This window comes from Sceloporus undulatus, chromosome 4, assembly GCF_019175285.1.
Source record: "Sceloporus undulatus isolate JIND9_A2432 ecotype Alabama chromosome 4, SceUnd_v1.1, whole genome shotgun sequence".
NCBI lineage: Eukaryota > Metazoa > Chordata > Lepidosauria > Squamata > Phrynosomatidae > Sceloporus > Sceloporus undulatus.
In genome coordinates, this window is record NC_056525.1 from 221,166,445 (window position 1) to 221,182,896 (window position 16,452).

Genomic DNA, 16,452 nt, shown 5'->3' on the forward strand with positions numbered 1-16,452 from the left:
TTGAAGGCGCACAACAGCAACAGCAAAGTTGATGTAAACCAGAAAGGTGCTGGGGCTCGAATCTGTGATTAAGCAAGTGAGGCAGGCCTCTTCATGCAGTTGATCATTTGGGGCACAATTAAAAAGCACCAAGCTGTCAGTTCTTTAATTAAATCTTACATTTTTACTGTATGAGAGAAGGATTGGATTTTCTGCCTCTGATGTCAAAGCATTTGGGGCTGACTCTTTTGGGATGCCAGTTCACTTTAGAAGCTTAACCCCAAGTAACCTGGAATGAGCTATGATTACTCAATGACAATAGAAATTCTGGACATGCTTAGAGGAACTGTTTTCTGACCACATATATTCCAGTGCTGAAGTCTGTCAAAATGCCTTATTTCTGCATTGCAGATTGGACCCTGGGCTCTTGGAGGTCCCTTGTTTATAGGGTTGCCATAAATCAAAGTCAACTTGATGGCACATAACAACACATAACAAATTTTGAGTGCACAGCATAATGTGGCAAAGTGAAGCTGTTCTCCCCTTACAGTTCATCACACTTTTGTGGACTGAACTCTCTTATGCCAACCCAGGGTCTAAAATAGCTCTCAGGGCCACAAGTAATGCTGTTTTTGAGTCCCACTTTTGGAGGGAAATCGGGATATAGATAAATATAACAACAACAATTAATTACAGTTTTAGGGTGTTGGAATGATTAACACAACAAATAAATTTAAAAGATAACTCTGAAATATTTATTCTTTATGTAGAGCGGTCTGTATAAAACTGGTGGCAAATTGGCATGGATGGGAATTCAGCAGTGATGGGGACCCAGACACTGGGAGGAGGAATGCATTTTATGGCCTTGGAGGGGCTTTTGGGGGGTTTCTGAGCTACAGGTTGTGCATACCTAGCATAAATTATGAACAAGCACCTATTAGTTTGATAGCTTAAGCTCAGCATGTTGCTGTGTCACTTTAGATCCACTACTCTCACCACTGTGGGCAAAATAAATGACATGCATTTGCTAAAGCCGTGGTTTTCAGTCTCTGGTCAATGGATGAGGGCCAGCCCACAGGCTGCTTGTTGTTGGCAGTGGAAGAGACTTGCATCTTCTTGCTGCCAGATGAAAACTTCTGTTCTCTCCCTTTCCCCCTCTAGTCTAGCTCTAGAGAGCAAGTGTTGAAGGAACAGACCTGGGAAAAGTTATATTTTGGACTACAACTCCTGGAAATCCCCAGGCAGCGCACTCACTGGCCACTTTCCCAAGCTTTATTAACAAATGTCTCAGCACTGGGCATCAGCCTATTACTGGGCAGAACAGACTGGAGTTGACACATTTCTTCTCATTCTAAGAGAATTTCTTTCTGCACAGGGGATCTAAGAGAAACATAACTATCTTCATGAGACTAGCTGGCAAATATAGGGCAAGGGGGTGTCTTTCTCAGCTCTTCACTTTCTGAACGGGATGAACTGTTATGTATACTACTAAGATCCATGTCTAGCATTCCAGCTACCTAACTCTGACTCAGGTTAGTTCTGGAGTGAAGACACACTTTTCTCTACACAGGGTGGGATGGAAGACCTTCCTATCTGAGAACGGTCACATTTCTTAAGGGTTAGAGCTTGGAAAGTTGCTTCTTAAAAGTAGTACATATTACTTTTATAGTAATGATAGTCATATTACTAGCAGAAATAGCAAAGGCTTGGAAAGACTTTTTTCGTTCCTCCTCTCAGTTGTCAGATCAGTTTTGCCATGGGTCTTCTGGAATTAGTCCAATGGCCAAAGATTGCCCACTGCTGGCCTAAGTCATGAAGGCAGGTAATCTGCCAGTAGCTCCCAGTTTTCAGACAAATAAAATATGGCTCCCTAAATATTTGTTCAAAGAAATTTTACTCAATTCTCTAGTAAAAAAAAAAAAAAAGGGGGGGGGGCTCACACAGAGCAACTAGTAAGACACTAGTAAGACAATGTAAAAGACATGGCAAGCAGAAATGGATATGAAGGGAGAAGGAAAAGAAATCATGCTCAGGTACAAATTCTTAAAGGGTTGCTTTTTTTTTTTTGCTTATGCTCTTTTAAAAAAACTAAATGGAGAGAGGATTAAGTTCTGCTACTTCATTAAATCTATAGCCTATCCAAGATGGTCATATGCAACTGAGTCTATGATTTCAGATACTTGATGCAGAAATTTAAAATAAATGTATTTAGGTCCCAGAAATACATCCATTGTTTATTCCAGCAGGTTTTAACTTGTGTTCTTAAAATATGTAAAACTGAAATGCAAACCAGGAGTTACTTAATAGAAGATTGATAACAGTAGACTCAAGCTTTCCATTACCATGGTTACAATGTTTAGCAGATTAATTGGTTAGACAAGTTCATTAAAACATGCTTGATTGAATGAAAAGAGAATACATAATTGAGGAATGGTCTTTTAAATTTTGAAGTTCCTGTTGCTGAAAAACTAACACATACCAATATATGGATGGATATGATGGTAGTGATGGTGATAAAAAAAAAGAATTGTTTAAGGTAATGTGTGTTATCTTCAGAGCATAAAACATATTGGCCAGGGGATTCTTGGAGTTGCAGTCCAACAAAGAGGCTTTTTAATGCTCTACATATATTAACATGAACTATAACATTACCTACCAAGTGTACAATATTACCTTTATAATGGTGTAATTACTAAAAAAAAAAAAGACAAACTGACAATTGGGATGATTAAGAAGTTAGTATATACAGTACATTATAATAGTATTTTCCTGTGTTACAGATTGGTAATTTTATTTGGTAACTGAAACATTCTACTACAGGTTGCTTCTGTTTTATACTGCTGTTTTATTTACATTCCTTTATTATGTTTTCTCATAATTTTTTTGAAAGTTTAGGTAAAAATCTTTGATGGATTAGAGCAGGGGCTCCAACTAACCAGGCAGCATATTTTTAATTGTTTAAAATATCTAAAGCAAGTACTTACAAAATCTTAGAAGAAGTCTTCCATCTTTTTTGGAAGAAAAGGAGGAATGCCTCTGAAACAGATCACTTTTGCAATACATTTGTGCATAAAAATGAAATACGTATTTCTCTCTTGAGAACTTATGTTTTGCATATAGAAATGTATGCAAATATGATCAACCAATTTAATAGAATTTCACAGGGGTACACTTCCTTACATCAACAATTCCTAACCTGTAGGTCTTTAGATATTGCTGGTCTATAATACCCAGAATTTCTCACCATTGGCCATGCGGGCTAGGGCTTCAAGGAGCTGACATCCAAAGACGTTTGGGAACTCAACCACGAATTTACATAGAATTATAGAGTTATAGAGTTATAAGAAGACCATATGGGCCATCAAGTCCAACTCCCTGCCATGCAGGAATACACAATCAAGGCATCCTGACAGATGGCCATCCAGTCTCTGTTGAAAAACCTCCAAAGAAGGAGGATCCACCTCTCTGGACTGATTCTCTCAAGGACCCATTTATCTGTCTTTTTGGCTGTCCATGATATCTTCAGCACTCTTTTCCAACTCCACATTCCAAATGAGTTGATTGTGTTTTTATATGCTTTTTTCATAGTCCAGCTCTCACATCTATACAGAGTGATGAGGAATACACTAGGGCTTGTATGATTCTAACTTTGGTGCTCAGTTGTATATCTTTACTATTTAGGATCTTCTCTAGCTCTTTCATGGCTTCCCTTCTCATTCCTAGTCTTCTTATCTCTTGACTGCAGTCTCCATTGTGAGCAATGTTTGATCCCAGGTACAAGAAATATTTGACTATTTTAATTTCCTCATTAATAATAGTAATAATGATAATAACAATAAAAAACTTTATTTATACCCTGCTTTTCTGTTGCCAAACAATCAAAGTGGCTTACATCTAAAAATCAGTCTAATATACAATACATTGTGCATATAATATCCTTGTCCCCCCTAAAAAAGAATTAAACACATTACAATTAAAATTTGTCATTCAAATAAATTTTTAATAATAAAATGTGGCACATGATACACTGTCTAAGCCGAATTTATGTAGATTTTTTGTGGCCATTTTTCTTTCTTTCTTTATGTTCAGCAGCAAGCCTGCCTTTGCACGTTCTTCCTTGCTCTTTCTTACTAATTGTTGCAAGTCATCGATGTATTCCACTATTAATATTGTGTCCTCCGCATATGTTGATTTCCTTCCTCAAATCGTCACTCCTCCTGCTTCTGAGGCTAGCCCTGCTCTTTGTATGATATTTTCTGCGTACAAGTTGAACAAGTATGGTGATAATATGCAGCCTTGCTTGACTCCTTTACCTATTTGGAAGTATTCTGTTTCTTCATATTCTGTTCTGACAGTTGCCTCTTTCTTAGCAGAACTGTCAAGTGTATTGGCACTCCTATGTCTTTAAGAGCATTCCATAGCTATTTATAATTGATGCAGTCAAAGGCTTCGCTATAGTCTATAAAGCACATTTTGATTTTCTTTTGGAATTCCTCACTATAACATCCCTTCAGATGTTGAAATATGGCTATCACATCACCTCTTAACCTTGTTTTCTCCAGGCTAAACATACCCAGCTCCATAGGGCATGGTTTGCAAACCTTTTACCATCTTGGTTACCCTCCTCTGGACATGCTTTAGCTTAACAACATCCTTCTTGATCTTGAATTATGGTGCCCAGAACTGGACACAGTATTCCAGGTAAGGTCATATTAGCCTGAAAGTAAATCCCACAGAATCTAATGCATCTTGCATGTCTTCACTAAAGAAGATTGGTCTGTTAATCTTTCTCTCAAACCTGAAAATTTGCAAGTTTCTTTTATTGAGGCTGCAGCAGATTCCAGTGGGAAAAATTGTCCCAGATTCCCTTAGGTTAGCTTACTTTCCCAGCTCTGGCCTGTTACAAATATGACTAAGTCTAGATCCAGCACAGTATCTTTTATCCACCATCAGATAATACATAAAAATCTCAGTTAAATCCTACTGTTTAAGTGAGCCAGTGAGAGTTGTGCTTTTTGACACTGAATGCATGAAGTACAATTGTTGAATTAAATGAGAGAAAACTCTCAATGTTTCAATTACAAGGTGAAAAGACAATTTTTCCGGTAACTAATTTTATGAAAAAGAAAAGGTAGCCAAACATTTTGCTTTGTCTTTAAAAAATGTGCAGTTCTTTGCAAAGCAGAAGCACTCAGAATTGTCAACTGACATCCTTTGGCGTCATTACCATCTTCATGAAAGGGCTGGGATTACTGCCTGAGGGAGTTGGAGGATGCTTTCAAAGTGTGTTGCCCATAATACATGTCAATCCTGTATCTCCTTGGCATGGATTGAGTAGTACAGTTTCTAAATCTCTTGGTGACCCATTAGCTATGGATCACCGATAAGAGAGAATGCTATTGCTTTTGTCTATCATATTATTACACGTCTGACTCTATACAAAGCCAAACAGCTGTATCATACATATTTTAGTGTTATCTGAAGTTTGAAGGATGGGGTAGAAGTGTGTGTGAATTTGTCGACAGGATGTGTATTATGCAGTTCCAGTCATCTTATGCAATTCTTTAGACTGGCTGTTGTGCAAGTTAAGTAAAATTCGAGCTCTGGTCCAAAGCATGTAATTTATTTGTCACATTTGTGTCTACGTTTCTTCCAAAGAACTCAGGGTGGTGCGCATGAGGTGAATATATCTTGTCCTCACAGCACTACTGTACAATAGTGTATGAAACTGAGAAATAGTCACTTGCCCAAGGCCAGCCAAATTGCTTAATGGCTAAGTGGGGATCTGCAACCAGGTTAGACCAGATGTTAGCTAACCACTATATCAGCATCACTTGCCCACATACTTAAAACTCTCATGAACAAGTGAATGGCATGACTACCTGTAGCACAATTACCACTGTGCACTATAAGCTAAGGTAGTCATGTGATTGCTACATCTGTAGTGCAGCCAGAGGTTCTTGCACAGCTGAAACACTGGTGCCTTTCATTAGTTGACATTAGTTGTCATTCCCTTCAACCTGCCCTGTCCATTTTGAATTTAGCTGCAATCCCCATCGTAGCTGCTTGGAAAACTGATTTTCCTAGCAACAGTATATTATTGTGAAGGAAAATATTTTTGTCTTTGCCTTGAATCTGCATTTAAGGCCCATTAGCTTTAAAAAATACATGGTGGAGATGAAAAACATGTTAGAAACAGTATGCAGATGCAATTTTAGGATCTTCTTTGGAAGACTGTATTGATGAGCATTTGTACTTCACAATTTTTCTCTGCACCACTGCAAGCTGGGGCAGAATTCTTTGCAAATTGGATTTATGGACATGACCAGAAGATTTTTTTAAAAACCACTCAAAAGTGAACAAGAAGCCAGCCAATGCCAATTTCCTTGTGTTTGATCAGCAGTAACATGATACCCACAATCTTAGGGCCAGCACATAGCTGTAGCAGTTGCCAGGTAAAAGACCATTTCATCATCCTTTTTTTCTTTTAATTTTTTAATTGAAACTAAACTTCATACATATAACTTTTTAACAATACTATACAGGTCCTTTTAAGACACTGGAGGCCTGGGGCCTGGGGCAGAATGTACACTTGGGGATCCAGTCCACTGCCTTGTTTTCCATTATGTTTATATGGTTAGTAGGAATCTGAAAGAAAAGAGTTGGCAACAGTGCAGGAAAGCCAGGGTTAACATGACCCTCTCTGTGCCCTCATATGTGAAACCTGAGAAAATTATCCCTGTGCCCTCCCTTAAAAAGGCCCTACTAGAATAGGACCATCTTATTTGGTCTCTCCACCACTAGATGCTAAATCGCCCTTCTCTGGCTGTAATCCTGTGACCACTTGCATACTTGGAAGTGAGCACAAGTGAGGCTATACTTTCAAATGAACATTTGTAGGATCAGGCTGCTAAGTTCTGTTCTGATGTTGCTAAAGAGCCATCCCATCGGTGTACGCATTTCAGAACTTGGAAATGTCACTTTTGGATTACTACTCCCGGAATTCCCCCAGTCACTACTGCCACTGCAAGTTGTCATCCCCCAAAGTAACATTTCAAAGCTCCGGGAAATATATACAGATAGTTATACCAGGTCAAATTGTCCGCCATTCCACTGCTGTCTCCTCTGCGCTTTAGGCTTTCCCCCTTCACCTGCTACCTAATCCTTTTCACCGGAGACACTTTCAAAGCATTTGCTCTACCACAGAGTTATGCCCCTCCGCAGCTTAATATATGAATTGAAAGCCTCATTGTATTTGTTGCGTGGTCTCTACATGGCAATCTTTGCGCTCATACAGCATGATTCCCAAGGGAGAACAGATATGTCAGGGCCTGTGCATTCAAAGCAATGTGTCTTGAAGTAGCTGAAGGCTACACAATCAAACCTGGTGGGCTTCTTCTGTCAATTGTTTACTGCCAGTGAATGAAACCTTCCCTGTACTTCCATTTTCACCTTTTTACCTGCTGTTTTTCAATCTGTATCTGCATAGCTTTGATCAAATGTCCTAATGTTCAGGTAATCACATTATCATTGTACCCACAGCCATCTCATCTTTTTTCTCTCAGTAATTTTCTTTTAACACACTTTGCTAATAATCACTAATACTAGTAGAAGAGTACAAAGGTCTTTTATCTTCAGCAGAAATTAATTATTTTAGTCCACAGAGGAATAGTTATGGAAGGGGAGGAATTCCAAATGGGAATTCTGCACCCTCAAATGATTTTTCCTTCAGTTCCTACATTTCTAGCATTGTAGTAACTTAATATTTCTGTTGAGTATTTGCATTCAAAGGAAAGAGGCAGATAAAGGTACCAAGGGAATGTGAATACAGCAAATGTGAGAGTTCTAGACGTGAGCTTTTTTACTGTCTCACTCTTGGCAGCACTAGAGATTTGAGAAAACTGAACCAGAGCTCTCTTAAGCAGAGTATTCTAAGCACAAAAATTACAAACCCCAAAAGGCATTCAAGAGGGGTATCAACAAGCTGGACCAAGTGCAGAGGAGGGCAACCAAACTAATTAAAGGTCTGGAAACCATGCACTTGAGGAGTAGCTTAGGGAGTTGGCTGTTTAGCCTGGCAAAGAGGCTACTGAGGATGGAAGAAGCTTGTTTTCTTCTGCTCCAGAGACTAGGACATGGAGCAATGGATTGAAACTACAGGAAGATAGATTCCACTAAACCATTAGGAAGAACTTCCTGACAGTAAGAGCTGTTTGACAGTGGAATATGTTGCCTTGGAGTGGAGTGGAGTCTCCTTTGGAGGTCTTTAAACAAAGGCTGGATGGCCATGCGTTGGGAGTGCTTTGATTATGTATTTCTGCATGGCAGGAGATTGGACTGTATGGCTCTTGTGGTCTCTTCCAGCTCTATGATTCTGTGGCAGTTAAAGCAGAATCAAGCTGTGTCGTGTAGTGAGACTAAAAGAGGAGTAATGGTGATGGACTTTCCCTGTGTGACACAGACAGGAGGCCTCCAAGCCTCCAAGGCTTCCCACTCCACAAGACAAAGATGGAGCCCTGCTAGAATCCATTGCTCTTGTGATACCTCCAGGGGACCCCTGGGATACAGCCTCCCTCAAAAACCCAGAGTCTCATCCTGACATTGCTCCACCTGCTCAGTAATTAGGCTTCAAGAGAGGCAATTAAACAGCCTGATTGAAGCCGGGGGGGGGGGCTTCTCAAAGGGAAGATCTAAACCTTGGGGAAGTGAGGATTAGCTCTTCCCTCCTTAGCAGTGATCCCATACCCACAGGCACAGCAATGCCACCTGTGCTGGAGTCTGGCTTTTTAAAAGCAAGGTGGCAGTTTTCAAGGGGGTGGTTTGCAGCAGTACAGAGTATTAGCTCTTCCCTCCCCAGCCATACCCCACCCCTTAAATTACCCTTTCATGCTGCAATTAGAATTGTTAAGAAGTGCTATTGCAACCAAAGCCTGAAGGCAGCATGGGAAAGGGGAGTCACAGGAAAAAAACACACCTCCTATATTTTCACAGGGCAAATTGTGCATGTGTGCGTCTTCAGTTTGCCTGTTGGCTTATGGTGATCCCATGAATTTCACAGGGTTTTCCTAGGCAACGAATACACAGAGGTGGTTTGCTACTGCACTTCTCTGAAACAGAGCCTATAGCATCTGGCATACCTTGGTGATTTGTCATCCAAGTAGTAACCAGGGCTGACCCTGCTTAGCTTGAAAGACCAGAGGGCATCTGGCATCTTGAGTGTATTTAGGCCTGGAAGATCATTTGCCTCTCATCAAATATGATGAGGGGCAATGGTGGCTGAGAAGGAATGTGGGTGAGCCAAATCTGGACCAACAGATCAGAGAGACTCCATATTTGAGTTAGGTTAATCTATTTAAAACTATATCCAATGAGATTTTAAAAACCAAACTATTTATTTTTAAGATATGAATGTATGTTGTTTATAGGTGGCAGATACCATCATGGAAAAGGCATTTCTTCTCTCTCACATTCAGGAGAGAATGGTTCTTCTAAAATGGTTCCTAATGTCTAACAGCTTTCTTTCCTTCAAATATATCACTTCTTTTCAGATGCAAATGTATTGATTGATTAATTAATGCAGTCCTAGATTCCAGGTAATAACAAATCGTTTAGATAATAGGTTTAAATATTAATAGGTGGATTTAATTGCACTTTCCAAAAATCTAACAAGCCTTCCAATTATAGAACAAAAGAAGAGGCATGCTGGATGAGACAAAAGGCACATCTAATCCTGATGGTGCTAATCTGTAATCTCCCTAAATTTATCTACACTACACCTCTTTTAAAAATCCAGCTTGATGATCATCCTTACATCTTGTGACAATGAGTTCCACAATTTGCTTACATGCTGTTTAAAGAAGTGTCTTAAATTTCAACCTAAGTAAAGGTGAACCTACACATGATGGGCAGTTCTAAATCAGGCATTATGGGAGGACATCCTCTCAAGCAGAGGACTTGTTCTGGAGGCAGTTGTTTCCCTTTCTATTATTAGAAAATTCAAAATAAACTCTTCCATATTCTTCTCTTTATGCAGAAGGAAAGTTTGATGTTTTTATTTTTCTTACAGCCATGAAAAAGATTGGTAGGAGTGGGCAAATAGCAGGGGAAAGGGTTAAGCGACCATTCAGTTTCACTGGCATGCTGGCCTTTATTTCAGACTCCTACAAATGCTTTTCATTATTTGGAGATTAAAAAAAAATGACAGGAGGAAAAAACAACAAAGCTGCCCATCACATGCAGTTTGGCCCTCCATGTTTCGTTTTTATTGGCCTGTTTCGTATGTGGAACTTCCATTCCAGATAATCATGATACAAATAAAACATTTCCTCACTAGAGTGGAGAAAATGAGTCAACTGAGACTCACGTCAGTCTGTCTAAAGTTATTTTGATATACAACAGGTCCTGTTTTTATTACCTGTAAAAGACTATCAGAGAAAGCATCAGCTATTCTTACACTTCTGAGGTTTGGACCCTTCTTTTGCTGTTCCAGAAAAGGCAGTTCGGTGGGAATTTCTTAATCATTACTGTCTCAAGATATTGCTTCCAGGAGGACTGTACAGTTTAATATGGGATCCATCTTGCAGTACTTACCTATGTGATCTACTTTACTGGTGAGAGTGATTAAATAAGAAGGAAACACTTATATGAATATGCTGAGGTTATAGTTAGCATCACATCGACCATATAATGTGTTTTTAACAACAGATGACCTAAAACCTGCTAGTCTTGAGGGCTATGGTTTAAACAAAGGAGAGCTGGCTTTAAACATTTTCAAAGTGAAGGCCAGCATTTAAGGAGCATATAATAATTCAAAGTGTATTAAAATCCAGTTCTTTGTCTTAACTAGAGGAGACTAATTGGGTGTATAGAACTGAAATAAATGTTGGCTTACAAAATTCCCATTAATTTGCTAGATCCACTTTAGCTAAGACGTAAGCCAATATCACTGTTGATTTACAGAGTCATCATACACTTTGATTATGCTAGTTTGGGGGGACACATCTGTATTCAGTATTCCTTGAACCAGGGGTAAGAACTGAGCAGCCCTGCAAAAGTCATTGGACATCAGATCCCAGTATTCCTCAGCTCTGGGTATGCTGGCCAAGGTTTCTGGCAGCCGAACTCCAAAGACATTTGGAGGGATGCACAAGTCCCACTTCATGGGTCAGAAATATCTTTCAGTTTGGTGGCCAAATGTACTTTCAGAGAAGGAGGGGTGATGGCAGTGTATTCCAGTTACAAGTGTATTTTAGCATAAATTGCAAGCATGTTTTAGTTGAAAGCTCTTTTTGATAGAAACTAAGTTCTAAGGAATTTCAGCTTTTTAAAATGGGAGCTTGGAAATAGCCCAATAATAGTGTGAGGGAGGAGACATCGATGTTTGGGGATGCCTAGACTGGGACCCTTGTACGGCCTAATTTAGCCTTAGGGCCTGAAGTTCCTCACCTCTGCATTAATCCCTGGAAGGGAAGTCCACAGAAAATAGCAGAAACACAAGACATGTCCACCACTTTCATAGAAAAACCAACAAAACCCATCCACATGCCACAAAAATATACAGAGAGGGGCCATTTGCTCATGATGTACGACACACATCCAGTTCACATCTGCATCATCATACAAGCAATGCCAGGACCCATCCAGTCCTTCGCCCTCGATGCAGCCCAGCAGTAACCTCACTGCTACTAGTCTTTAGGCACCCTTCCAGCTTTTTGTTTTTCCTTCCAATGTTTTAAGTCAAAGCAAATAAAAAGAGTGTGACTGTCAAGTGGGGAAAGGTGAACGCTTCAGCTAGATCAAAATAGGAAAACAGTATGATTGGAATAATTGTGCAATTAAAATGATTTAAAAGTTACTGAGTTTTGATTAGGCATGATTAATGGAACCATGCATTCTTGGCATTCCTGCTATATTCATGTGGAAGTATAAACAACTACATTCCAAAGATGTGTAATCCTCGCCTTGCTGAGACCTTAGGCAAAGTTCTTCATAATTTTTCAGTGTTTTCTGAATAAAACTTTGACACCATTGAAAATGTATGTAAGCATTGCCTTAATTTCTAATAGTAGCCCAGTCATGTCCTACCAAAATCACCTGCAGGAGCTATCAAAAAATTAAAATGCACATGCATTCATTTGCTTTCACTCTATTTGGAACAAAATTCTCATATTCTCAGGATTAAGATGGAATATATTTTGACTACTTTTGTGGGTATGAGAGAGAAGCATGCATGAGTACAGAAAAGCGATAATGCTGCTTTATCTAAAAAAAATCTTACAGTAAAAATGGAGATACCATAAATTAATAGAGCATTAAGGAAAACATCAGAACTGCCACAATTTTATTCATCCATTCTTTTTATGTGCCACTTTCTTCATGCTGCTCCAGACAACTGAAAAGTTCATATTTCAAAGCATTCTCTTAAGGTCCACAGCCATCAAATTCAATATTAAGTCAGTAAAAACAGATAAACATGGCACCACACATGTACGGCTATGACATTACAACAAAATCACAACGGCAAGCATTTAGGGCTGCTTCCCCCATTCAAAAGGATGGAATTTATCCGGAGAATGTACCATTCTCGCTTTTGTTTCAGAAGTTTTGCTCAGGAAACAGTTTTGAAATGATTATGAAGGCTCTCCTTACACCTGCAGCACCAATGGCCTATCATAAAGGAAAAAGGCTGGAAATACAGAATGTTCAAATGTTTATTGAAAATTTCCCCCCTACATTCAACAATAGTTATAAATTCATAAAGGCATATCACCACTCCAGACCCTGCTGATGCCAACTTCCCCCCCCCCCCCCAAACACATTAATAATGGAGATTTTTAGTTCAGTTTAACTAGATGACACAAATATATCAGGTCTGTACATCCCAAAAGAACAAAAGCAGAATCTCAAGTTAATTTTTGCTGTGCTTCTCACCCCCCACTCAAATAAAAATGAATACAGAAATATGTATTTCAGGAGAGTGGCCACATACATTTTTATTAAGGAATTATACAAGGAAAAATGGTTTGCAAAATGCATATATTAGGCAAAAGGACATACAGAAATGTGTATATTGGGCAAAAGTGCATACAAGCATTTAAGCATTAGGAGAAATGCATGTTAAAAATATGGAGATATTAGACAAATGGCATGCAACAACCAACATCGGCTTCCATTCAGACTTCACAGGAAAAACAATGCTATCCAAGGAGGAAAGAAAACAGAATAAAGTGAAGCCTGGAAAAATAAGAAATGGAGAGGAACCGAGACAGATTTGCCCATCTCTGTTACACACACGCGCACACAAATTTTCAAGCCCATTTCTGTTAATACCTCATCAGATCCTAGGCCTGTACTTTTTCATCATGATTGGTCCACCTTTCCATCCTGTCCAGCTAAGTGCACAAGGAAGATTTGTCCCCGTATGGTTTTACAAAACACTGTCTTACTTTCATTAAGCTAAGCTTCCTGCTGATGTCATTCTTGCATTACAAAGGTCTTAATTTAAACCATGACATAAATGCTTTTCATCAGTTTGATTTTATTTTGTTCTTTGTGCCAAAGTTCTTGCATTTTTAAAAATAAAGAGTAAGTTGTATAATAATTGCTGCAGGACAGACTGCTTTATTCTCAAATATGAAAGACAAATGGGGTGTGACATGCATATGTTTCAACACGCAAGAGTTATTTCTTCAGGACCTCACTTTCCCCCCTTCTTTTCTCCATGGAATAGTTTGCTTCCTTTCGATCTGACCGAATAATAACACGAGACTTTAAGCACAACTCTCAGCAACAATTGGGCCAGGAGGTGAAAAATGTTTTGCCTTTTGCCTCCTTCCTCCCTTCCCATCAGGAATTTGTGGGTTATATTTCACAACTAAGGCTGCCAGAATGGAAACTGGAGAAGGCTCCTGTACCTATAATGGCTGTGTAGAAGAGGGAATTTCAGCCAGAGTTGCATGTTACCTGGTTGCATGACAAGCAACTCTTGTTGAAATTCTTGTCTCCACAACCATTAAAGGTACATGAGATCTTGCCAGTTTTAGATATGACAGCCTTATTAAGACTTTTTTTTTGGGGGGTGGGGTGGAATCGGAAGGATTCATTACTCTTTCATTTCACTTTATTGGTGACACATGTTACCAAATTCCCTGAAAGATAAAATATCAGGAATAATATTAGTGGTTTCTCTTGGCTTATTTCATGCATGGCAACCACACAGCCACAGCTACCTATTTTCAAAGGTTACTTCTGTCCAAAGAATAGTTTCAAATTCAACGTAACTATCACTACTTTACATGGATGTTTTCCTGGAATGTTACAATTAATGAAGATATAGATTGGCCTTCAAGGCTTTTGTTTCTCTCTAATCCAAGTTTTGTATTTCTCCTTAGAACAGGGGCTCCCAACCTGGTGTGCCTTTACCCCCAGTGGGTGTGAGATACAATTTCAAGGGGTGCAACAAAGAGTGGTTTGTGTTCTTGAGTGATGAATCCCAGTGTGCTTTGAGAAGTGGTAGTAGGCAGTTGTGTTGCATAGATAGTAGTCTCATTGTTAATTTAATAAAAAAGAGGGAATTTTACCATTTACAATAGGTTACAACTTTTTCTGAATTCGAATTTTTTGAATTTTCTGAATCTAATTTCTCAATTTAGAATGGCATTTTATGCACTGAGTTAAAAGCTTTTTTAAAAAAAAGTTCAGTTTGTTCATCCACAGTATTGTATGTGGTTCAATTTGTGGTATAAATATTATAATGTAGACTTCTTCATCTTCAGATGTAATATTAGTTTTGTAGTGGGTGTGAATATTAACCCAACATTTCTGAGAGGTATGGAGCACAGAAAAAGTTGGGAAGCACTGCTTTAAACAAGGGCGGGTTACAGACTACCGCTTTGCGGCGGTCTGCCGCCACCGCCGTTTGCTCCATGCGGGAGCCGCAGCAGCCACACCACGCGGCTCCCGCACGGACCGAAAAAGAAGCTCCAAAATGGAGCTTCTTTAAGTGGCGCCTCTATGACGTCGCGAGGCGCCAGGGGCGGACTCGCGACGTCATAGATGCCGCGACACGTGCGGACGCACAGTGTCCGATACATAAATATGGCAGTGGCCGTGTGGAATGGCTGCCATCATATTGTACATACAGAATACGTACTAGGGTTAGGGGGGTGCGGAAGCACCGCCTCTTCCTAACCCTAGTACGTATTCATTACGTACTAAATGGCGGTGTGTAACCCGCCTAAGAGACCTTTTGCACTACAGAGTTATATCGGTGTGATTTCAGTTTAACTGCCTTGGTTCCATCTTTTGGAATCCTGGGATTTTTTGTTCTGTATTAAGAAATCTCAGCCAGACAGGGCTTGTGCCTCACCAAACAACAAACCCCAATATTTCATAGGATGGAGCTATGACAGTTAAAATGGAATCAGACTGCTACAACTGTGTAGAGTAAAAGGAACATAAACTGAAAGCATCTGCACTTGCTTTATATCAGGAATTTATTCTCCATTTACTGTATTTGAAAGCATATATTTATTCTAAATTATTATGCTGTCTGTCTAAACAAATTATGAGTAGAGAGATAAAATTGTATGGGGTCCTATTGGTTTTCCAGTTTTTACAGTGGAGTTATATTGTATTTGTCATTTAATAATTTTGATATGTCAGCTGTCCTAGGCTTTACACTGAAGAGGGGCCTAGAAACATGAAATAAGCATGCACACATACATAGATGTAACAGCAAAGCAGGCAGCAATGCATTTTTTTAGACTCATTGAGGTAATGGTTGCTGTTGGCTGAACTGAGATGCAGAGAAGCACAGAGTCTGGAGGATAATATTGATGATCATCAACTGGCATTCCACCCTCTGACAATCTAGCAGGGAACCACTGTTGGCTGGGAAGGCAGAAATGACTCCAAGAGACCCACATCCTGTCAACACTTCATTAATAATTATTAATGTTTAAGGTGCCACAAGGGTCTCTGTTTTTGCTTCAACAGAATAATGCATGGGAATGCCCCTGCCCCAGATATTTCATTAATTGTGTTACTTCTGAAAAGTACTATTTAGCGCTACTCAGCAATTAGACTGAAATAGTGCATCCTGGCAACTCATACTCCAAGGGCAAGGGAGGTAAATCTTTCGGCACATAGCTCTCTGTACTCAAGAGTTCACAGTGGAGTTTATCAAACGGGAGGAATTTCTCTTAAATTTGAATGAAAAGAAAGTGGGGCCAGAACGCATTCACTTAAAATTGCTAGTTTAGCGCAATTACGTGAATGTGCATTGCATTCGAACTGGCTTCCCATTGCCTGAAAATGGCATGCCATTGCCCGAATTTGCATGTGGCAGTCTATCACGCAATAACGTGAAAACACATGATTGCGTTTGGACTGACTTCCCATTGCCCGAATTTGTGTGTAGTGGGTTATCCTGCAATAACGTTAAACCCCATGATTGCATTCAGATTGCCATTG